Source organism: Balaenoptera borealis (genome assembly GCF_965194805.1).
Source record: "Balaenoptera borealis genome assembly, chromosome: 11".
Lineage (NCBI taxonomy): Eukaryota > Metazoa > Chordata > Mammalia > Artiodactyla > Balaenopteridae > Balaenoptera > Balaenoptera borealis.
Window position 1 is genome coordinate 104,267,286 of NC_138868.1, and position 22,731 is coordinate 104,290,016.

At 42.0% G+C, this 22,731-nt stretch overlaps 1 long non-coding RNA gene across 1 annotated transcript in view; it reads right to left on the minus strand.

Moving 5' to 3' along the window:
- Positions 1-11,638: 11,638 nt before the first annotated feature.
- The window catches only part of LOC309605329, a 128,078-nt gene continuing 116,985 nt past the window's right edge, over positions 11,639-22,731 (minus strand). The window contains exon 5 of the long non-coding RNA XR_014231339.1: positions 11,639-12,835. This is a non-coding gene — a long non-coding RNA (uncharacterized lncRNA). The remainder of the gene's footprint in view (positions 12,836-22,731) is intronic.

Below are 22,731 nucleotides of genomic sequence, written 5' to 3' on the forward strand. Positions count from 1 at the left end.
TTGAATTTCATATAGTTTTCATATGTTATAAAATACTATTCTTCTCTTGAATTTTCCAACCTTTGAAAAAGGTTTTTCAAAGGGTTTTTTTGTTTTTGTTTTTTGAGGACGCAGAAAACCCAAAGATGAGGGCACAGCTGACATTTGAAAGCATTTATCCGTTTCTATTTAATTGTTTGTTCGTTTTCAATGTTCCCTCATGTTGTGGCATGTAAACAAAGAAGAACAGAGAGCACTGCTCACTACCCGGTTCCTCAAGAGTTAAGTTGTAACCCACTGCGGTGCTGACCGACGGTGCACTCTGAGAGGAAATTAAGATGATAACAGATGGCGCACCCTGTGCTGTGGACAAGCAGGCCCCTTAGATAGTTATATATCTCAGGAAGAATTTTAATGACACCAGATTCTTGTACCTTCCCATACATAGGAAAAACACTAAAATCGTTAACTTGAGATACGTGTTCTTTGTGACTAGCAGTAATCTTTCACCAAGATGTATGCTTGGATACACATATTCCCTAGCCAAAAATCATATAAACTGGCTTCTCCTCTGCCTCTTTTGTGTAATTTCCTCAGAGTTACTGAGAGGATGTCACCCAGGCTATAGTCCTCAGTAAGTCCCTGAATAAAACGTAAACTCACAACTCTTATGTTGTACATTTTTCTTTAAGTAGACAAGTATGTATCAGTACATCATTTCTTTTTATTGCCGAATAGTATTCATTGTATGGATAGACCATATTTTGTTTATCCAGTCAGCAGTTAACACACATTTGGGTTTTTTCCACATTTTGCCTGTTATGGATTATGCTACTATGAACACCTGTGTGCAAATTTTTGTGTCAGCTTGTTTTTAATTCTCTTTGGTATATATTGTCAATGAAAACATTAATCGATAGTCAATCCAAGAAAGAAATGGGGAATTTTATTCAACCCAACCTGAGGATTATAACCCAGGAAACACTTTCAGAAATCTCCAAGAACTGTTCCACCCATTAGAGGTCAAAGCACAGTTATATACGTTTTTGAGACAACAGATTATATATCAAAGTGACATATGGATACTTTACATAGTCCAGATCTGCACTTACAAGGCAAGTAGTGGGTCATCGTGACCCCTTACAGGATTGAGAAAGGAATATTATCTCCTAAGGAGTTACCTAGCTGGTGCTAGGAGAAAATTGCTGTTTTCGGTCAAGCAGGTATTCCTGTGTCTTCTAAGGAGATCTGGCTAATGTATAATGTGGATGCACAATGCACAGTAAAGAGGGGTAGTGGCCCAAATGGATAGAGACAGAATCTTATGTTTAAAAATTTTCTTGTTCTGCCTTAAAAATATTTTTATTTCACCAATTCCTGGGTATGAAATTGCTATGTCATATGGTAATTCATTGTTTAACTGTCTAATAGAAAGTTAAAAGAACTGCCAAAGTGTTATCCAAAGTGGCTACACCATTTTATATTCCTATGATATATGGGGGTTCCAAGGTAGTTTTGATTTGCATTTCACTGATGACTTCTCTTTTCTTCCTAAAACATGGCTTAATTGCTTCCAATGTCTCCTTCATCTTCTCTTTGCCAACATGCTTATGAGTGAGAGCCCAGCAAGACATAGGGCAAGAGAATCATGGCTGGGATCAGTTTGTCTGGCAAATATGGAACCTAAACAACTGACTAGAGGCTCTTTGGGACTATTAATGGATTAATAGATTATTAAGACTATATATTGTCTTCTACAATCATATCTCTTTCTTCTGGACCCACTGGCCCCCAACCCAATCAGCCCTTCAATCAGTTTCCATGTACTAGTTCCATGTCTCTTCCTTCCATAAAAAATTACACCAAAAACCCTGATATTTGACACAGAGAGAAAACATTAGGAGGTAAAATATGTGCTCAGCACAGGGAGGGAGGAATGGAAGGGGGTTTAGAAGCAGAGCTGAGAGGGATTCGTTTTTATCATTTGGTGGCTCAAGCCAAACACAGACATATATGGGTAACAGGAGGATCTTCATCTGTTCATAAGCACAGATCTAACCTCTCCCTCCACTGAGGACTTTAATGAGAACATGTAGATCAAGCATCTTCCCAAGTTGGGGGATAGAGAAGGGTCCCTGAGTTTAACCAGTGGAGAACTATATACAAATAGACCCAGATGTTGGAGCTGGTCTTAATATTCTTTTTTTTTTTTAATTTTTAAATTGAAGTATAGTTGATTTACAATATTTCAGGTGTACAGAAAAGTGATTCAGTTATACATGTACATATTCTTTTTCAGATTCATTTCCATTATAGGTTATTACAAGATATTGAATATAGTTTCCTGAGCTATACAATAGGTCCTTGTTGTTTATATATTTTATATATAGTAGTTTGTATCTTGTTTATCCCATATTCCAAATTTATATCCCTCCCCTCTTTTCCCTTTGGTAACCATAAGTTTGTTTTCTATATCTGTGAGCCTGTTTCTGTTTTGTAAATAAGTTCATTTGTATCACTTTTTGGATTCCACATATAAGTGATATCATATATTTGTCTTTGTCTGACTTACTTCACTTAGTATGATAATCTCTAGGTCTATCTATGTTGCTGCAAATGGCATTATTTCATTCTTTTTTATGGCTGAGTAATATTCCATTATACATATATACACCACATCCTCTTTATACATTCTTCTGTCAATGGACATTTAGGTTGCTTCCATGTCTTGGTTATTGTAAATAGTGTTGCTACGAACATAGGGGTGCATGTATCATTGAGTTAAATTCACCTTTGAACAATGTTATCAAGTCCTACTGAAATGAGGTTTAGACTCCTCAAAGCAGTACATTTCCTTAGTGTTCATCCTCTCCGCAGAGGCTACTTACATGGAAAACAAACTGTAGGACAAAGGGAAAAGGGAGAAGAAGAGGAATTGGGATGGGACCTGCACCCCGGGAAGGGAGGTCTGAAAGAGGAAAAGTTCCCTCACCCTGGGAACCTCCTTCACTGGCTGGGAGTTATGCCAGGACAGATAAGGAGCTTCAGAGGCTTGAGAGGAGAGTGTAGGAGCTGGCCTGCAGCCCCACAGGGTAGAGAGAGACCAGTATAGACAGTCCTGCCCACAACACCACACATCCCAGCCTGAGATGTACGCCTGCTGGTGTGCGCAGTGGTTGGGTGCTGAAACTGGGGGATCAGTGGACAGACATAGGGAGAGGACTCAGGTTGGTTGCACAGACACAGTTCATAGGGACTGAAGTGCAGTTGGGCTGCAACTGGGGGCACATGCAGGATGGAGTGTGTGTCCTCCATAGGAATCCCATGTCAACACAGGAAGGGAGGGACATGGGTCTGTCATAGCAGCCTCATTATCAGCATGCTTACAGTGGAGGAAAGACTCTGGCAGCTGTGGGTTCTGTGAACTTTGTGGGCACATGTGGAGGCAGGGCTGAAATCTGAGCCCATTACCACCAATCCTACTGCAGGTGCTGGGACACAGCTCTGGTGGGTTCTTGCTCTGGTGGGTGTTGGGACCAGGACTGCACATGCATGCCTGAGGGCCATTTGAGCTGATTAACTGTAGGCTCAGGGGACACAGTACCAGTGAGTTTTCACACCAGCAGCTTTGTGAGCACACATGCATGCTTAAGGGAGCTCCAAGCCAATTACTGGAGCTCCCATGTGGAGGCAGCCCCTGATGGCAGTGCCAGCAACAGTGATCTTTGTGGGCATGCACACTAGGTGGCAGGCAGCATCACAGAATCACAGGTCCCAGTGAACAGCTCTTGCAGAAGAACACTCGGTGGCTCCTTTCCTAGAGGGAGCAATCCAGTCCCACCTATCTCACTGTGCAGCTTAGAACCCGATCTGGGAGCTTCTACTCCAACAAGTGGGGAGCAGACCCTGCCCTCTAAAGGGCTATGACAACCACAGATCAAAGAGGAGGCCCTGCCCAACATCTAGTGCAGACTCTGGTCACCACAACACCAAACACACCCCCTATCAAGGGACCAACAGCCAGCACACTCTGAGCAAAGATATGGCAGGCATCCATACCAAAAACACTCCTGCACCAAAAATATTGTACTCTTACGTGCTACACAGGGTCTCTCCCTCATATAAGACCTTCAAGTCCACAGTAGATAACTGTTTCTCCTAAATTAATAGAGTCAGAGAAATATAGTAAAAACAACAACAACAACAACAACAGATGAACTACTCCCAGTTAAAAGAAGAGAAATCTCCTGAAAGAAAAAAACAATAAAACAGATCTCTCCAGTCTATCAGACTCCTAATTCAAAAAGAACATAATAAAATGCTAAAGGAATTAGAAAGGGCTATTGATAGAAAAGTGGATCACTGTAACAGGGAACTAGAACTATAAAGAGGAGCCAATCAAAATTAGACAACTCAATTGTTGAGATGAAAACCAAGCTAAAAGCAATAAATAGCAAACTAAATAGTGCAGGAGAACGAATAAGTGATCTGGAAGATAGAATGATGGAAATCACCCAATCAGAAAAGCAGACAGAAAGACAAATTAAAAAAAAAAAAAAAAGCACCATACAAGATCTATGGAATAATATAAAGCATGCCAACCTATGCATAATAGGGATTCCAGAAGGAGAAGAAAGAGAAAAGAGGAACAAAAATGTATTTGAAGAAATTATGGCTGAAAACGTGTGAAACCAAAAGAAGGAAATAGATATCCAGGTAGAGGAAGCACAGAGAGTCCCAAACAAGATGAACCCAAACAGACCTACACCAAGACATATCATAATTAAAATGACAAAGTTTAAAGATAGAGGGTTCTAAAGGCAGTATGAGAAAAACAGAGTTAGTTACAAGGGAACCCCCATAAGGCTATCAGCTGATTTCTATACAGAAATGTTGCAGGCCAGAAGAATGACAAGATATATTTAATGCCCTGAAAGGGAAAAACCTGTAAGCTAGGATACTATACCCAGCAAGATTATCATTTAGAATAGAAGAAGAGAGAAAAAATTTCTCAGACAAGCAAAGACTAGAAGAATACAGCAATACTATACCTGTCCTAAAAGAAATATTGAAAGTTCTTCTCTAAATGGAGAAGAAGCAAGAATCTATAGGAAAGGGAAAATCACAATAGGAAAGGCAAGTTTATAAAAGGATTGAAGATCACTTATATAAGCCATTATATAGATTAAGAAACAATTGAATATTTTGTGAAAGTGATTATAACTATTAGGAAGAGCAAAAGGATAAACATAGAGATGTAAAATAGGACATAAATATCACAAATGGGGTGGGAGAGTAGTAAGAAAATGTAGACCTTTAAGAATGTGTTTGAGCTTATGTGGCTATCAGTCTAAAACAAGTAAATATAGTTATGGGTTAACATACTTGAAATCCACATACCCACAAACCAAAAACATACAATAGGCTCACAAAACCAAGGAACTCAAGTGTAATAAAAAAGAAAATCAACACATCACAAAAGGAAAAACAAAAAGCAGAAAAAAGGAACAAAGATTAAATACAGATTCAACTGGAAAACAAGGTTTAAAATGGCAATAAATACATATTTATCAATAATTCCTTTAAATGTCAATGGACTAAATGCTCTGATCAAAAGACAGAGTGGCAGATTGGATAGTGAAACAAGAACCTACAATATGCTGCCTACAGGAGACCCACTTCAGGGCAAAAGACACATATAGATTGAAAGCAAGGGGGTGGAAAAACTATTTCATGCAAATGGAAATGACAAGAAAGTGGGGGTAGCAATACTCATATCAGACAAAATAGACTTTAAAACAAAGGCCATAAAGAAAGACAAAGGAGGACACTATTATAATGATAAAAGGATCAATACAAGAAGAGGATATCATACACGTTAACATATATGCACCCAACATTGGAGCACCTAAACACACAAAACAAATACTAAGCGAGGTAAAGGGACAAATTGATGGAAAGACAATAATAGTAGGAGACTTTAACACCCCACCCAGTGATATCAATTGACAGATCTTCCAGACAGAAAATCTGTAAGGCAACAGAGATCCCGAATGATACAATAGAACAGTTAGACTTAATTGATATGTACAGGACACTACATTAAAAAAACAAAAAAACCACAACAGAATACGCATTCTTTTCAAGTGCACATGGAACATGCTCTAGAATAGACCACATAGTAGGGCACAAAACAAGACTCAACAAATTTAAGAGGATAGAAATTATTTCTAGCATCTTCTCTGTCTACAATGTCATGAAACTAGAAATCAACCACAGAAAGAGAAACTAGAAAGAAAAAATTCACATGGAGACTAAACAATATGCTACTAAAAAACCAATGGGTCAACAATGAAATCAAAGAGGAAATCAAAAATACTTCAAGACAAATGACAATGAAACACAGCCATACAAAACCTATGGGATGCAGCAAAAGCAGTCCTAAGAGGGAAGTTCATAACGATACAGGCTTTCCTCAAAAAAACAAGAAAAATTCCAGATAAACAACCTAACTTAACGACCTAGAAAAATTAGAGCAAACAAAACCTAAAGTCATCAGAAGGAAGGAAATAATAAAGATCAGAGAGGAAATAAATAAAAGAGATTAAAAAAATAGAAAAAAATCAATAACACCAAGAGCTGGTGTGTTTTTATTTTTTACATTTCTTGTTTTCAAAATTTTTAATTTTTAAAAATTTTTATACAATTTTTAAAAGTTACTTTCCATTTACAGTTATTACAAAATATTGACTATATTCCCAATTTTGTACAATACATCCTTGAGTCTATCTTACACCCAATAGTTTGTACCTCCCTCTCCCACACCCCTGTATTGCCTCTCCTCCCCTCCCCACTGGTAACCACTAGTTTATTCTCTATATCTGTGAGTCTGTTTCTTTTTTTGTTATATTCACTAGATTGTTGTATTTTTCAGATTCCACATACAAGTGATATCACACAGTATTTGTCTTTCACTGTCTGACTTACTTCACTTAGCATAAAATACTCCAAGTCCATCCATGTTGCTATAGATGGCAAAATTTCATTCTTTTTTTTATGGCTGAGTAGTAGTCCATTGTATATATATTTCACAGCTTCTTTATCCATTCATCTATTGATGGACACTTAGGTTGCTTCTATATCATGGCAGTTGTAAATAATGCTGCTATGAACATAAGGGTGCATGTATCTTTTCAAATTACTGTTTTTTGTGTTTTTTGTTTGTTTGTTTTGGATATATACTGAGGAGTGCAATTGCTGGGTCATATGGTAGATCTATTTTTAGTTTTCTGAGAAACCTCCATACCGTTTTCCACAGTGGCTGCACTAACTTATATTCCCACCAGTGGTGCAATATTTGTTATCTGTGGTTTTTGGTTTGGGTTTGTGTGTTTTTTTTTTTTTTTAACCACTCTGCATGGCTTGTGGGATCTTAGTTCCCTGACCAGGGATTGAACCTGGGCCCTTAGCTCAGCAGTGAAAGCACAGAGTCCTAACCACTGGACAGCCAGGGAATTCCCAATTTGTGTTCTTTTTGATGATATCCATTCTGACAGGTGTGAGGTGATATATCATTGTGGTTTTGATTTGCATTTCCCTGGTGATTAGCAATGTTGATCATCCTCTCATGTACCTGTTGGTCAACTGCATTTCCTCTATTCAGTTCTTCTGCCCATTTTTCAATTACTTTTTTTTTTTTTTGATGTTGAGCTGTATGAGCTGTTTATATATGTTGGATATTAATCCCTTATTGGTCATATCATTTGCAAATATTTTCTCCCATTCAGTAGGTTGTTTTTGCATTTCATTGGTGGTTTCCTTTGCTGTGCAAAAGCTTTTAAGTTTATTTAGGTCCCATTTATTTATTTTTGCTTTTGTTTCCTTTACCCTAGGGGACAGGGCCATAAAATTATTGCTGTGATTTATGTCCAAGAGTGTTCTGCCTATGTTTTCATCTAGGAGTTTTATACTATCCCATCTTAGATTTAGGTCTTTAATCCATTTTGAGGGTTTTTTTTCTTTCTTTCTTTCTTTCTTTTTGTATATGGTGTTAGAGAATGTTCTAATTTCGTTATTTTACATGTAGCTGTCCAGTTTTCCCAACACCACTTATTGAAGAGACCGTGCTTTCTTCATTGTATATTCCTGCCACCTGTCATACCAAAACCAGACAAAGACACTACCAAAAAAGAAAATTACAGGCCAATATCCTTGATAAATATAGATGCAAAAATCCTCAACAAAATAACAGCAAACCAAATCCAACAACATATAAAAAGGATCATACACCATGATCAAGTTGAATTAATTCCAGAGTCACAAGGATGGTTCAACATATGTAAATCAATCAATGTGATACACCACATCAACAAAGGAAAAGACAAAAACCACATGATCATCTCAATAGATGCAGAAAAAGCATTTGAGAAATTCAACATTCATTCATGATAAAAAAAAAACCTCTTTCCAAAGTAGGTATAGGGGGAGCATTTCATAACATAATAAAAGCCATTTATGACAAACCCACAGCCAATATAATACTCAATGGTGAAAAGCTGAAAGCCTTCCCACTAAATTCTGGAAAAAGACAAGGGTGCCCAGTCTCACCACCTCTATTCAACATAGTATTGAAAGTCCTAGCCACAGCAATTAGACAAGAAAAAGAAATAAAAAGTATCCAAATTGGAAGGGAAGAGGGAAAATTGTCATTATATGTAAGATGACGTGATACTCTATATGGAAAACCTAAAGATGCCACACAAAAACTATTAGAACTGATAAATAAATTCAGCAGGGTAGCAGGGTACAAGACTAATATACAGAAATCTGTTGCATTTCTTTACACTGACAATGAAGTATCAGAAAAGTAAAAAAAAATCCTGTTTAAAATTTTATTTTAAAAAAATACAATAACTAGGAAAAAACCTACCCAAGGAGGTGAAAGACTTAATGCTGAGAATTATAAAACACTGATAAAGGAAATTGAAGATGATTCAAGGAAATGGGAAGATAGCTCATGCTCTTGGATTGGAAGAATTAATATTGTTAAAATGGCTATACTACCCAAAACAATCTACAGATTTAATGAGATCCCTATCAAATTACCCATGACATTTTCCACAGAACTAGAACAAATAATCCTAAAATTTATGTGGAACTACAAAAAAACCAGAATTGCCAAAGTAATCTTGAAGAAAAAGAACAATGCTGGAGGCATAACCCTTTGAGACTTCAGACAATTCTACAAAGTTACAGTAATCAAAACAGTGTGGTATTGGCACAAAAACAGACAGATAGATCAGTGGAACAGAATAGAGACTCCAGAAATAAACCCACACACCTGTGATCAATTAATCTTTGACAAAGGAGACAAGAATATACAACAGAGAAAAGAAAGTCTCTTTAGCAAGCGGTGTTGGGAAAGATGGATAGCCGCATGCATATCAATGAAGTTAGAACACTCCCTCACACCATACACAAAAATCAACTCAAAGTGGCTTAAAGACTTAAATGTAAGATGTGACACCATAAAACTCCTCAAAGAGAACATAGGCAAAACATTCTCTGATGTAAATCATAGCAATGTTTTCTTAGTCTCCCAAGGCAAAATAAATAAAAGCAAAAATAAAAAAATGGGACTTAATCAAACTTATAAGCTTTTGCACAACAAAAAGACAATCTGTGGATTGGGAGAAAATATTTGCAATCGATGCTACCAACAATGGCTTAATTTCTAAAATATACAGGCGGCTCATACAACTCAATATCAAAAAAACAAACAACCCAATCAAAAATGTGCAGAAGACCGAAATAGACATTTCTCCAAAGAAGACATACAGATGGCCAACAGGCACGTGAAAAGATTCACAACATCTCTAATTATTAGAAGAATGCAAATCAAAACCACCATGAGGTATCACCTCACACCGGTCAGAACAGCTGTCATCAAAAAGTCTACAAATAACAAATGCTGGAGAGGGTGTGGAGAAAATGGAACCCTCGTACACTGTTGGTGGGAATATGAATTGGTGCAGCCACTTTGGAAAACAGTCTGGAGGTTCTTTAAAATACTAAAATAGAGTTACCATATGATCCAGCAATCCCACTCCCGGGCATATAACTGGAAAAGACTAAAACTCTAATTTGAAAACATACCTGCACCCCAATGTTCATAGCAGCACCATTTACAATAGCCAAGACACAGAAACAATCTAATGTCTATCAACAGATAAATGGGTAAAGAAGATGTGGTATATATATAAACAATTGAATATTACTCAGCCATAAAAAAAGAATGAAATAATGCCATCTGCATCAACATGGATGGACCTAGAGATTATCATACTAAGTGAAGTAAGTCAGAGAGAGAAAGACAAATATATAATATCACTTATTTTCTTTTAAAGATATTTTTGATGTGGACCATTTTTTAAATCTTTATTGAATTTTTTACAATAATGCTTCTGTTTTATATTTTTGGTTTTTTGGCCCCGAGGCATGTGGGATCTTCCTGGACCAGGGATCAAACCCATACCCCCTGCATTGGAAGACGAAGTCTTAACCACTGGACCGACAGGGAAGTCCCTATAATATCACTTATATGTGGAATCTGAAAAATAGTACAAATGAACTTATTTATAAAACAGAAACAGACTCATAGACATAGAAACAAACTTATGGTTACCAAAGGGGAAAGAGGAGGGAGAGGTTAAAATTAGAAGTTTTAGATTAACAGATACACACCACTATATATACAATAGATGAACAACTAGGATTTACTGCATAGCAAAGGGAACTATATTCAATATCTTGTAGTAACCTATAATGGAAAAGAAAAGGAAAAAAAGAATATAGATATATACATATAGATGTATAACTGAATCACTTTGCTATACACTTGAAACTAACACAATATTGTAAATCAACTATATTTCATTAAAAAAACCCAAACTGCCCTGAGAATCTAACCACCATGAGCACAAAGAGCAGCCATAAGCAGACCCACATTTCCAATTGAATCAACCTGAATCAAGGTGCTGAAGGTCTTACACAGGGAATCAGGAATGATGGGCCGAGCATGATCAAGGCAGGACCAACAAGCCACCTTTGTTTGGTTGTGAAAATAATTTTCTGGGCACAAAAAGAAAAATTAAAAGCACTCATAATTACATCGCCTAAAGATATCTGTTGTTATATTTTGGTATAAAAGCCTTCAAATCTTTTCTCAAGTTTGGTGTGTATTTTATATACAAACATATTCCACAAAAAGAGGGATATCCAGCAGCATGCGATTCTGAATTATGACTCTCTCCTAGGTGGCTGATGATCTGAGCACATGCAGGACTTCAGGCTTTGGTTTTATTCTGAACTTCTGGGGAACTGAGGCTAGAGAACCATCCTTGCCCCCTAAACTCCAGCAATTCCTCTGTTATGGACTGAACTGTGTTCCTTCAGAAGGATATATTGAAGATTTAACCCCACGTGTGACTATATTGGGAGACAGAGCCTTTAGCGAGGTAATTAAGTTTAAATGAGGTCATAAGGATGGGGCCCTAATCTGATAGGAATGGTGTCCTTAGAAGAGGAAGAGGTACCAGGATCCTCTCCATCTCTCTCCCTCTCCCTCTTCCACAGCACCCCTCCCCCCCACCGCCCACACACATCGGAGACCATGTGAAGGCACATCGAGAAGGCAGCTAACTGTCTGCAAACCAGGAAGAGAATTTTCACAAGAAACCAACCCAGCTGGCACCTTGATCTTAGACTTCTAGCCTCCAGAACTGTGAGAAAAAAAATTTCTGTGTTTACTACACCCAGTCTGTGATATTTTGTTATGGTGGTCCTAGCAGACCAATACACGCTCCAAGCTCCTTCCAGATAATTTCCCCCAGTGGACGTGGCTTGGGATGGTGAGGAAGGAACCTACACCCCTGCTCCCTGCACTCAGCCCTCACCTCAGCATGCAGAACAGAGCTGCTCCCAGCGCCAGCAGCTTGTCCATTGCCCTCAGGACCTGAAGTTTTCCAAGTCGACGACCTGCAGGCTGCACAGCCCAGCTTCCCAGAACCCTGACTTTATACTGACTTCGGAGGAAGCAGGGACTAAAGTGCCTCAGGGAAGTTTTTCTCTCGTTGTGCTCAGAGAAATTAAATTCAATTTCCTCACCTCTTTCAGAAACAAAAAGGAAGGACATGATTGAAAGAGGAAGGTAATTCATCCCTGTGAGGCTCTCAGCAGAAAGAATTCACAGTGCAAAGCTCATCTCTCCCCAGAATCACTGGGTAGTGTCTTAGTCAGCTCAGGCTGCCGTAACAAAATACTACGGACTGAGTGGCTTAAACCACAGAAATTTATTTCTCACAGTTCTGGAGGCTGGGAAGTCCAAGATCAAAGTTCTGGCTGATTCTGTTCCCTGGTGGGGGCTTTCTTACTGATTTGCAGCCAGCAGCCATCCTCACCTGGCAGAGAGGAGTGGGGAGAGAGAGGGGGAAAGAAAGGGAAGAGACGGGGAGAGAGCAAGTGAGCTCTGGTGTCTCCTCTTATAAGGGCACTAATCCCATCATGAGGGTCCAGGCTCACAACTTCATTTAAACCTAATTACAGGTTTCCCCTGCTATCTGAAAGTAGAGTGTCCCCATGAAATCTTTCATAAGCTGAAATGGTGTAAAGTGAAGAAGCAATTACCTTAGGACATATCTTGCTAACAGATGCACAGAATAAATCCAGATAAAGCACGGACGCTCGAAGACACAGTTCTAAGCTCCGGCAGCTTGAGGCTGAGATGTTGAGTTCTGAGGGGAGGAGCTTGGCGATGCGGCTCTCACTGCTCAGGTGTGCGCTGTCTCTATAAAGACTGCTAAAAAACACACGCAGAACACTATTTTCACTTTTCGTCTTTTTTTTTTTTTTTTTTTTGGTAAAAACAAATTCTCTTCAGAGTTATTTAGGGAATACAGGAACAAATGTAGGTCTTTCCTAAAAGCAAGTAGCATAAAGCAAACTTTTGAAAAGCAGGGCATACCTGTACCTCCCGAAGCCCCTCTCCAAATACCGTCACACTGGGGGGTCAGGGCTTCAACATATGAACTTGGGGCAAAATTTAGTTTAAGCAGATAGTGACCCCAGGGGAGGGAAATCTGAGGAATGGTCCGTGAGAAGCTGGCGGCGAGGAGTTCTTTTGTCCAGGATAGGACAGGAGAGGCTTGCGTGCTCGTGGCAGCCAGTCAATGAATCAAAGCCTGATTCTTGGGGCTCTTGTTTGCTCCTCTCGTGGCAACATTTCTGACCCATCTGCTTCTAGTCATTCCTCCCCACTGCCTCCCTAACTGCGCACATATCCAACCATGCCTCACACACAACACGGAGAGCCTTGGCTGCAGCCGAGCAAGGATGGAGAACAGACAAGCCCTCCCCTCTTTGCTGGCGGGATGGGGGGCTCGCCCGCTGTGTGGCTGTGTGAGGAGGGAGCTGGGAAAGAGAAGTTTGATTGCTCTGATGAGTTTTGGCAGATGAGGCTGACCCTACCCTGCCTGCAAGTTTTCATTAGAGCCCATTTGCTTGGCTGATCTGAACCGGCTGTGACCGGTGCTGTAAGAGGACTCCATTTCCACTGGCTTAATTTGGGAAATGATGCAGAACCCCTGGCCTGGGCTGTCTGTTTATCCCCCTTTTAGTCTCCATCACTACCTTGTCCTTTGGCCCTGGCCTGAGATAATGGCTGTTCTGAGTAGAACATCTGTGAGAGTGAAGAGTGTGATGGGGTGGGGTACAGCTGTCCTGGGACTAGGCCTGCCCTTAGGCTGAGCTGAAACAGGGTTTCATGTTCTATGATGTGAGGGGAAAGAGAAGTGTCACTGTGTGTGTGTGTGTGTGTGTGTGTGTGTGTGTGTGTGTGTATGCACGCGCGTGCACATGTGTGCATGGTAGGGGCAGGTGTAGGGCTGCCCAAGAGAACAGAAGGACAGAGGAAGAGAATTTGGCGTGGTGTCATCATATTCAGTCTTCATCTCCTTCCCAATCCCAGTTTTATCTGGGAATTGTCATGGCAGGGATACAAAGATAAGTGATAAGACAAATAAGAATACAGTTAGGACTTAGCACACATCAAGTAGCTAAAAGGCATCGTTTTATTTAATCATGGCAAAACCCTAGCAGGTGGATTCCATTATCGTCCTCATTGGCCATATTAGGCAGCTGATGCTTTCAGAAAAGTTAAGTAATTTGGACAGGGTCCCTAGCCAGTAAGTGCCAGAGTCAGGATTTGGGCCCAGACGGGACCAGTTATAGAGCTTGTGCCCTTAGTCGCCCTGCTCCACTCTGGTCCCAGCCTGAACTCACCACTGGGGGTTTGACAGGGATGGGTGGGGCCTGGAAGCTTGGGGAGGCTGAAAGTCCCCCCACCAGGGAACCTGGAGAGGAAGAAGAGGCTCCTGCAGGGAGAGGTTGGGCCTCTCAGGTCGCTGCCAGGTTCTATACACACTGCAATCATTGAGGCTCCCTCTAGCCTTCCTCGTGGACCTCCCAAGCCTTCTCTTTTCTTGAATAATCTGGAAAGCTCACAGCTTTGCGTTCAAGGCCCAGCATCACCCAGTCCTACTAGACCATCTAAACGTAGCACTGAGGCAGAAACATGGGTACCGGTGCTCAGGACACTCTTGAGTGTGGGCAAGGGTAGAGGAAAGTGTGACCACTCAGGAGTCTGGGGCGCTGTTCCAGAGTGGAGGCGGCTACGCCCTACCTGGGGAGGGTGGCTGTGGGTCTAGGTATACAAGAATAAGTTTGAGCCGAGGGGAATTGTGAGGAAAACATATATAAGACTTTGTGACGGATGAAGGGTAGCAGAAGAAAAATAGATGATCTACATTTTTATGCCTAATAAAATGGAATAGAAAAAAATGAATAGAAATCTTAGTTTATTTATTTTTGAGGATTGAGGTGTGAGGATATGTCAGACCCTTTTCTAAGTACTTTACGTACTTAAACACTCCCAACTATTTCATCGCACTCTCCTGGCAAATGAGATTCCTGATGCATAAAAGAAAGCTAAATATCTTTCAAGGGGAGGTATTGAAAGAAAGTGGAAATTCAGAAGATGAAGTTTTCATTGGGGGAGATTATGATGAATCAGTATTAGAAAATGATTGATAAAGGAGAGGAAAAGTCCTGTGAACATGTGAACTTCTTTTTAAGGGCTGTGGACCTGACATATTCTCTTTGTTTCTCTCCCCGGAAGACTGGTGTGATGTCATGGCAGCCAGGAAAGTGTAACAACATGGCAGCCCAGAAGGGAGCAGGTCTCAAGAAGGAGGCAGTGGTCAATCAGGACAGATGCCAATTAGGGGTCCAGATGTGTGGACAGAAAATCACTATTGGATTTGGTAACACGGAGTCACTGGTGAGCATGGCTAGAGCAGTTTCAGTGGAGTAGAGGGTGGCAACTTGATTGGGGTAGGCTGAGCACAGGAGAGAATGAGAGGTTGGTGAGGGCTGGTAGAGAATATGATCTGAGCAGGACCCTGTGGGGCTCCTGGGCACAAAAGCATTTCTTTGATTACAGGAAATAGGATTTATTCAGCCTCCCTGACCTTCCCTGAGTTCCAACGGGCAGGTTCAAACAGTTGTTAATCAGAGAAGGGAGGGGTTGTGGAGACAAGGGAGGAAAAGTCAAGAGAAACAATATTTCAGCCTTGGGGAAGGGTCCTGGTTCCCCCTCAAGGGATACACACAACAGTATCTTCCAGCTGTTTTGCAGATATTGAAACCCCTACCAGGTGGGAGAAGTTAACTGTGTGCTGCCCACAAGCCTGCAGACCCCAGATCCAGTTGGAACCAGAAGGTTGATGATGCCGACTCCCACTTACTCCCCACCAGCCAATCAGAAGAATGTCTGCGAGTTGATCACACCCTCTTTGGGCCATTACTATAGAACTTCTCACTACACCCTCCAGGTTGGGACACACAATTTTGAGGGCACTAGCCCACTCTGGCCCCCTTTTTCTACTTCACCCAAAACTCTGTCTCCAAGATTTAATTCAGTGTTGGGGTACAGAGGCCGGATTCGGCTTCAAGGATAAAGGAACTTTCAACAGGTTTTGCTGTGAAGGTGAAAAGGGAATAAAGGGGTAGTTGTAGCAGAGTAAGGATTAACATAGTTTTCCTCCTGGGACTTCCCTGGTGGTCCAGTGGCTAAGACTCCACGCTTCCAATGCAGGGGGCCTGGGTTCGATCCCTGGTCAGGGACCTAGGATCCCACATGCTGCGTCATGTGCCCAAAAAATAAAAATTAAAAACAAAAAAAAATCAACAAAAAAACCCATAGTTTTCCTTCACCCCCACCATCACCACCACCTCCAACTCCATCACCAACATACCATTGCATCTTATTGCTATTGGCAAGGAGCTGGCTGAAAAACTGCAGAGCTGGGGAAAAGACATAAAAGGAAGGAGAAGGAGGCAAAGTGCTCTTATTTGGCACAAGGAACCCCCGAGAGGCAGAAACCCAGAAAGCCCCACATCAGCAGACTGGCCTGAGGCCAAGTGAGTTGATGACTGGTGGTAGGTAGGGGGTGAGAGAGTCAGACCCAGAAGAACTAGGCATTTCAGCATAAGCCCAGATTAGACAAGAAGGCCCTGTCCTTGGGCTCCCGGGTCCTACGGTGGATCCCTCACTGGACGGGGTGTCCAGGATGTCTGGTCAAGCAACCTGGCTCCCTCACATCTGATGGCAACTTGAAGGGAACTGCCAGAGACAGCAGGGAGGGGCACTCTTTGTCCAGTGGGCCAAAGGTCCTGGTTCAGTGCACAGGATTCCTTAGCCTTTATCTAAAGGAAGCTTCTGGAAGTAATTCTGGCTGGAGCCCTTAGCCTCCTCCCATCCCACACAACTGCAGCCTCTCCGAGGCTTGTTCCCCGTTCCAGCCACCCATTCTGCATCCCTTCCCTTCCTGCTATTCTTGGAAGAGATGGACAAGTTCCTTCTGCTGGTCTTGCTGCTGGGAGCCTTCTCTGCCCTTTTTCTCACCAGTGGGTGAGACCCTAGGATGAGGCTGGGGGTCGGGTCCGTGGCTCACGTGATCAGCAGGGAAGGGAACCACAGAGGCTGTGTGCTGCCTGGGCCCTGACCCTGACCCTCTGGCTGCTGGCCTCCTCAGCTTGGGAATGGATTTAGGATCTGCTCATGGGCTCATTGTGGGGGAGTTTCTGGCTAGAGGCAAGATGGAGATGGGGGCCCTTTATTCTTCAGAGTTTTTGGGCTTTCAGTAAGGGACAGAGACTGCGGTTATCCGGAAAGTTCCCTGTAACAGGACTTAGGGACAGCACTGTATGTTTGGAAGGGGACACCAAAAGACTTGTCTTGAAACTGAAATTCAACAACAAACACACTGATTGCACTTGGATTGCAAGTTTATTATTCCCGCATGGAGATGGGTGAGTCTTCAGGATCAAGGGGTCACAAGCCTGTCTCTTAGCTCCAGGGTAAACCTTGGTACCCCAGTCAGTGCCTGATGTCCTTATGCTTCTTTATTATCCAGGGATCCCTGAGTTTGCAGGAGTCTGAACTCATCTACGGTTTGTAGGCCAAAGGTTTTTTTTCCATTCTCCTCTCACTGGTCTTCCCTTTGCTCTCATCTCTCCTACTATAATTATGCTGCTGAAACCTCAGGCTTTTGAATCTTTTTGCTAAACTTTGTTGATCTTGCCAGTGTTATTCATATATAATGGAGTTGGGGAGAAACTGTATGGAGGTCCCAGAAACAGTCAAGTCTCAATGGAAGCAATGTAATGGAGGAATTTCAGGCACCATCGTAAGCAGTGGAGACTTATCTAGGCTCATGCTGGGGGCTCTGAATTCTCTACTTGACTCTGACCCAACCAAGCTGGGTCCTAGCTGTCAATGAAAAAATTAATCGAGTCGATCTAAGAAAGAAATGAAAAGTTTTATTTGAGCTAACCTGAGGATTATAACCCAGGAGACAGTCTTTCAGAAAGCTCTGAGGAGCATCAGAGGTCAAAGCACAGTCATAAAAATTTTTGAGAGAAAGGGTTAGACATCAAGTGACGTACTGACAGTTTACACAATCCAGATCTGCATGTACAAAGCCAGTAGTGGGTGATCGTGACCCCTTACAAGACTGAGAAGGAATTTTTTTTTTTTTTTAAAGGTTTGCATTTTTTTTGGCTGTGTTGGGTCTTCGTTTCTGTGCGAGGGCTTTCTCTAGTTGCAGTGAGCGGGGGCCACTCTTCATCGCGGTGCGCGGGCCTCTCACTATCGCGGCCTCTCTTGTTGCGGAGCACAGGCTCCAGACACGCAGGCTCAGTAATTATGGCTCACCGGCCCAGTTGCTCCGCGGCATGTGGGATCTTCCCAGACCAGGGCTCGAACCCGTGTCCCCTGCATTGGCAGGCAGACTCCCAACCACTGCGCCACCAGGGAAGCCCGAGAAGGAATGTTATCTCCTAAGGAGGTCTGGTGAATGCAGATGCACAATACACACTAAAGGGGAGGGAGGAGGCACAGACGGGCAGAGAAACGTTTTAAAATTTTCATGCCTTGCCATAAAATAGGAATTTCATTTCATCATGGCCCTCCCAACCAAGGGCTCAGCCTCAGTGTCTGCTCTCTTGTCTCAACTACAGTGCACACAATTCTGCCACAGATTTTACTTATTTTTTAATTTTTTGTGGTGTTTCCTTTTTTTTAATGGTGTTTCCACTTTTAAAAAAATTTTTATTGGAGTATAATTGCTTTACAATGTTGTGTTAGTTTCTACTATACAGCAAAGTGAATCAGCTATACGTATACATATATCCCCTCTTTTTTGGATTTCATTCCCACTCTGCCACAGATTTTAAAACGCCAGTGTTAGGATGGTAAAGGGAATTGCACCAGGACAGAAAACTTCGGCGTGTAGAGATGGAGATGTGCATGCTGAGATGAGTCAAGGGAAAGCTCTCTGTGCTGAAGCCCTGCTAGCCTGAAGGGGCTGCTTCTGTCTTGGACCAGCATAGGGAGCTCCCGTCAGAGGGAACCCAAGGTGGGAGGTGGGTGTGTCCCCACCCTGGAGGTGGTATCTGAAGGTGGCAGGCAAAAGGCCCTTTCACTTTCAAGCCATCAACCTGTCACTGTGTTTGAATAACCCACTCAGCTGGTAGGAGCCTCTCCACCCCATCCCTTTCTTCTTTCCTGCATCGTGGCTTTATGACCACCGGATATTTGACTGTTCAGTGTTCTGGAGTCCAGGCATCATCTCTGATGCTAAGGGAATAGTGTTTCAAGAGCGATAATGGAGGGGCAGGGGTGGGGTGGGGTGGGGTGGGGTGGGGTGGGATGGGGTGGGGGGGTGGGAGTTCCCTGGAGGTCCAGTGGTTAGGATTCTGCACTTTCACTGTCTGGGGCCCGGGTTCAATCCCTGGTCGGGGAACTATCCTGAAAGCTGTGTGTCCAATAAATAAATAAATAAATAAACAAACAAATAAATAAATAAATAAATAACCGATGCTGCAGTACAGGCAGAGTCTCTGTGCAGCAAACACCTGGGAAGTTAACAAAAATAAACATTTAGGCTGCCTGATTGCAAATTCGTTTTAGAGGTACTAGATTGATACTCTTTTTCTGCCATTAATGTTGGGACTGCAAAGGCCTGAGGCATTATCTAGCCCCATTTCTTCCAATATGTTCTCCCGATAAGCCTGCCATACCTTCCCATCCCATCTAAGAATTTCCTTTCACTTTGGGGCAATTTTTCTCTCCTTGGCCACTGGCTTCTTCTTCAGTGCCTACACTCAGTTCTCCCCTGTTCTATCTCTCTGTTTCTTTTCAATCATCCAAAGAGTCATCTACACTCCCTGATGTGCATTTTCTCATCTCTCACATTGGTTTTAGCTCCTCGCTGAACTGGCTGCCTGTTTTTTTAATCATACAGAATCTGAAAGGGAGACTGTTTCTCTGCAAATGTAATGAATTCATTATTGGCCATGTGGGAAATGATGGGCTAGGTAGATGGATACAGAGGTGTAGAGACTGGGATAATTTCACAGCTGGAGATGCCAGGTTTTGGATCATAAATAGCTACATGCTAACCAAAGACATATAAGCTGCTAAAATCCTGAGAGTTAGGTGGTTGTCCTCTGAACCAGGAGCTGAATGGTAGGAATAGCATGGAATTCTAAGGAACACTACAGTTAAAGGGTTGGGGAATTCTTTGGTAGTCCAGTGGTTAGGACTTGGTGCTTTCACTGCCTAGGGCTTGTGTTCGATCCCTGGTCGGGAAGCTAGGATCCCGTAAGCAACGTGGCAGGGCCAAATAAATAGAAAGAAGGAAAGAAAGAAAGAAAAGAAAGAAAGAAAGAAAGAAAGAGAGAGAGAGAGAGAGAGAGAGAGAGAAAGGAAGGAAGGAAGGAAGGAAGGAAGGAAGAAAGAAAGAAAGAAAGAAAGAAAGAAAGAAAGAAAGAAAGAAAGAAAGAAAGAAAGGAAGGAAGGAAGAAAGAAAGAAAGAAAGAAAGAAAGAAAGAAAGAAAGAAAGAAAGAAAGAAAAGAAAGAAAGAAAGGGTTGGATGAAGGAGGCACCCTTAGACTGAGCGGGGCTGGGCAGAGAAGTAGAAGGATAACTGAAAGGAACAGCATCCATAATTCAAGGAGTCAGAAGTTCTAAGAGGCAGTGACGAGTCAACAGTGTTCGAGGACCTATCAAGGTCCAATCATATAAACATGACCTTGGTGCCTACTGATGGCCTTGGTCAGGTCAGGTTCTGGTGAGAATTGGTGGCAGAAGCCAGATCAGAGAGGACTAAAAAGTTAGTGGATGGAGAGGAAGTGGAGATAGTGAGTGTGGACAACTCTTCAAAGAAGCTTTGAGAAGAAATGAGGTAATGGGGTTGTAGCTAGAGGGAGGGCTGAATCAAGGGACAGCTTTTTTAGGAAGAAAGATTTTAGCATTTTTTTTAATATAGACTTATTTATTTTTGGCTGCGTTGGGTCTTTCTTGCTGCATGCGGGCCCTCCCTAGCTGCAGCGAGCAGGGGCCACTCCTTGTTGCGATGTGTGGACTTCTCATTGCGGTGGCTTCTCCCGTTGAGGAGCACGGGCTCTAGGCATGTGGGCTTCAGTAGTTGTGGCACGTGGGCTCAGTAGTTGTGGCTTGCAGGCTCTAGAGCACAGGCTCAGTAGTTGTGGCACATGGGCTTAGTTGCTCCACGGCATGTGGGATCTTCCCGGACCAGGGCTCGAACCCGTGTCCCCTGCATTGGCAGGCAGATTCTTAACCACTGAGCCACCAGGGAAGCCCTCTCATTGTGGTTTTGATTCGGATTTCCCTGATGGCTAATGATGTTGAGAATCTTTTTGTGACCTTATTGGCCATTTGTATATTTTCATTGGGGAAATGTCTGTATAGATCCTTTGTCCATTTTAAAATTGGGTTATATATCTTTTTATTGTTGAATTATAAGAGTTCTTTATATACTCTAGATAAAAGTCTTGTAATAAATATATGACTTGCAAACATTTTCTTCCATTTTGTGGCTTGTGGGTGGTCTTTTTACTGTCTTAGTGGTGCCTTTGAATTACAAAAGTTTTTAATTTTGATCATGTCCTTTGGTTGCTTGTGCTTTTGGTGTCATACCTAGGAAATCATTGCCTACCCCCCCCACCTCAATTTCTATTTTTGTCTCTATCTCTCTGTCTGTCTCTGTCTCTTTATCTCTATATATGTATTATAAAGAGATATATAAAATTTTTAGTATGTATGTTATATAAAGATAATAAAAGGTAGAAGGCTTCCTTTGAATGACAACTTTTTATTGGGCATCCAGGAGTCAGGACACACAAGGAACTGCAGGTCCTGAATTTATTCTATATTTCTGGGAAGGCAAGGCAATAAAAGCAGCCTATCTCCTTGACTGCCTGCAAGGTGGGTTGGTCAGTGAGAGATGTTCTAGCCCATGGTTGCACTCATCACCCAGAACAGAAAGAACCACACTTATCCTCAGCAACCTGTCCTTCACCTTCAGAAGTGAGATCTTTCCAGTATGAGACTGGTTCCATGGCCCGTCTTCCCTGTGGCTATAGCCTAATCCCACCCAAATGGCTGAAGGGACCAAGCTTTGGCAGAGCAGTTCAACTAGCTGTGTCCCGTGATGAGATGAGAACACTCTGACACTGACCCCCTGCTGTGAGGAGTGTGGCAGTCTGGGGAATGGGGCTGTGTGTCAAGTCCATTTATCAAGCTGCCCTTAGGAGGGTTCTCAGTGCACATCCTTCCTTTCTGCTTATGGAGCGGTTAGGAGTGCGAAGAATGATGCCAAAACAGATAGTGAAGGGAGGGATGCTCTGGAGTACACTTGCTGCTTGGCCCTGATCCATCAGGAAGAAATTTTATACTGATGTCATCAGAGAAACTGACACAAAGACTCAAAGTCTTGATCTCCCCAGTGCTTTCTGCCCTAGATCCATGTCCCTCCCCACTACATACATCATTCTTCCATGCCCCAAATCCACACACGACTGGAAATATCCTGGGGGCTGAGCATTGACAGGTGAAAGAACATGGGTTTAAAATGCCTGGAGTCTCTGTAATGACCTATATGGGAAAAGAATCTAAAAAACAGTGGATATATGTATATGTAAAACTGATTCACTTTGCTGTACACCTGAAACTAACACAACATTGTAAATTAACTATACACCAATAAAATTTTTTTTAAAATGATCTTGGGACAATAGAAATTTCATACAAAAAAATAAATAAAATGCCT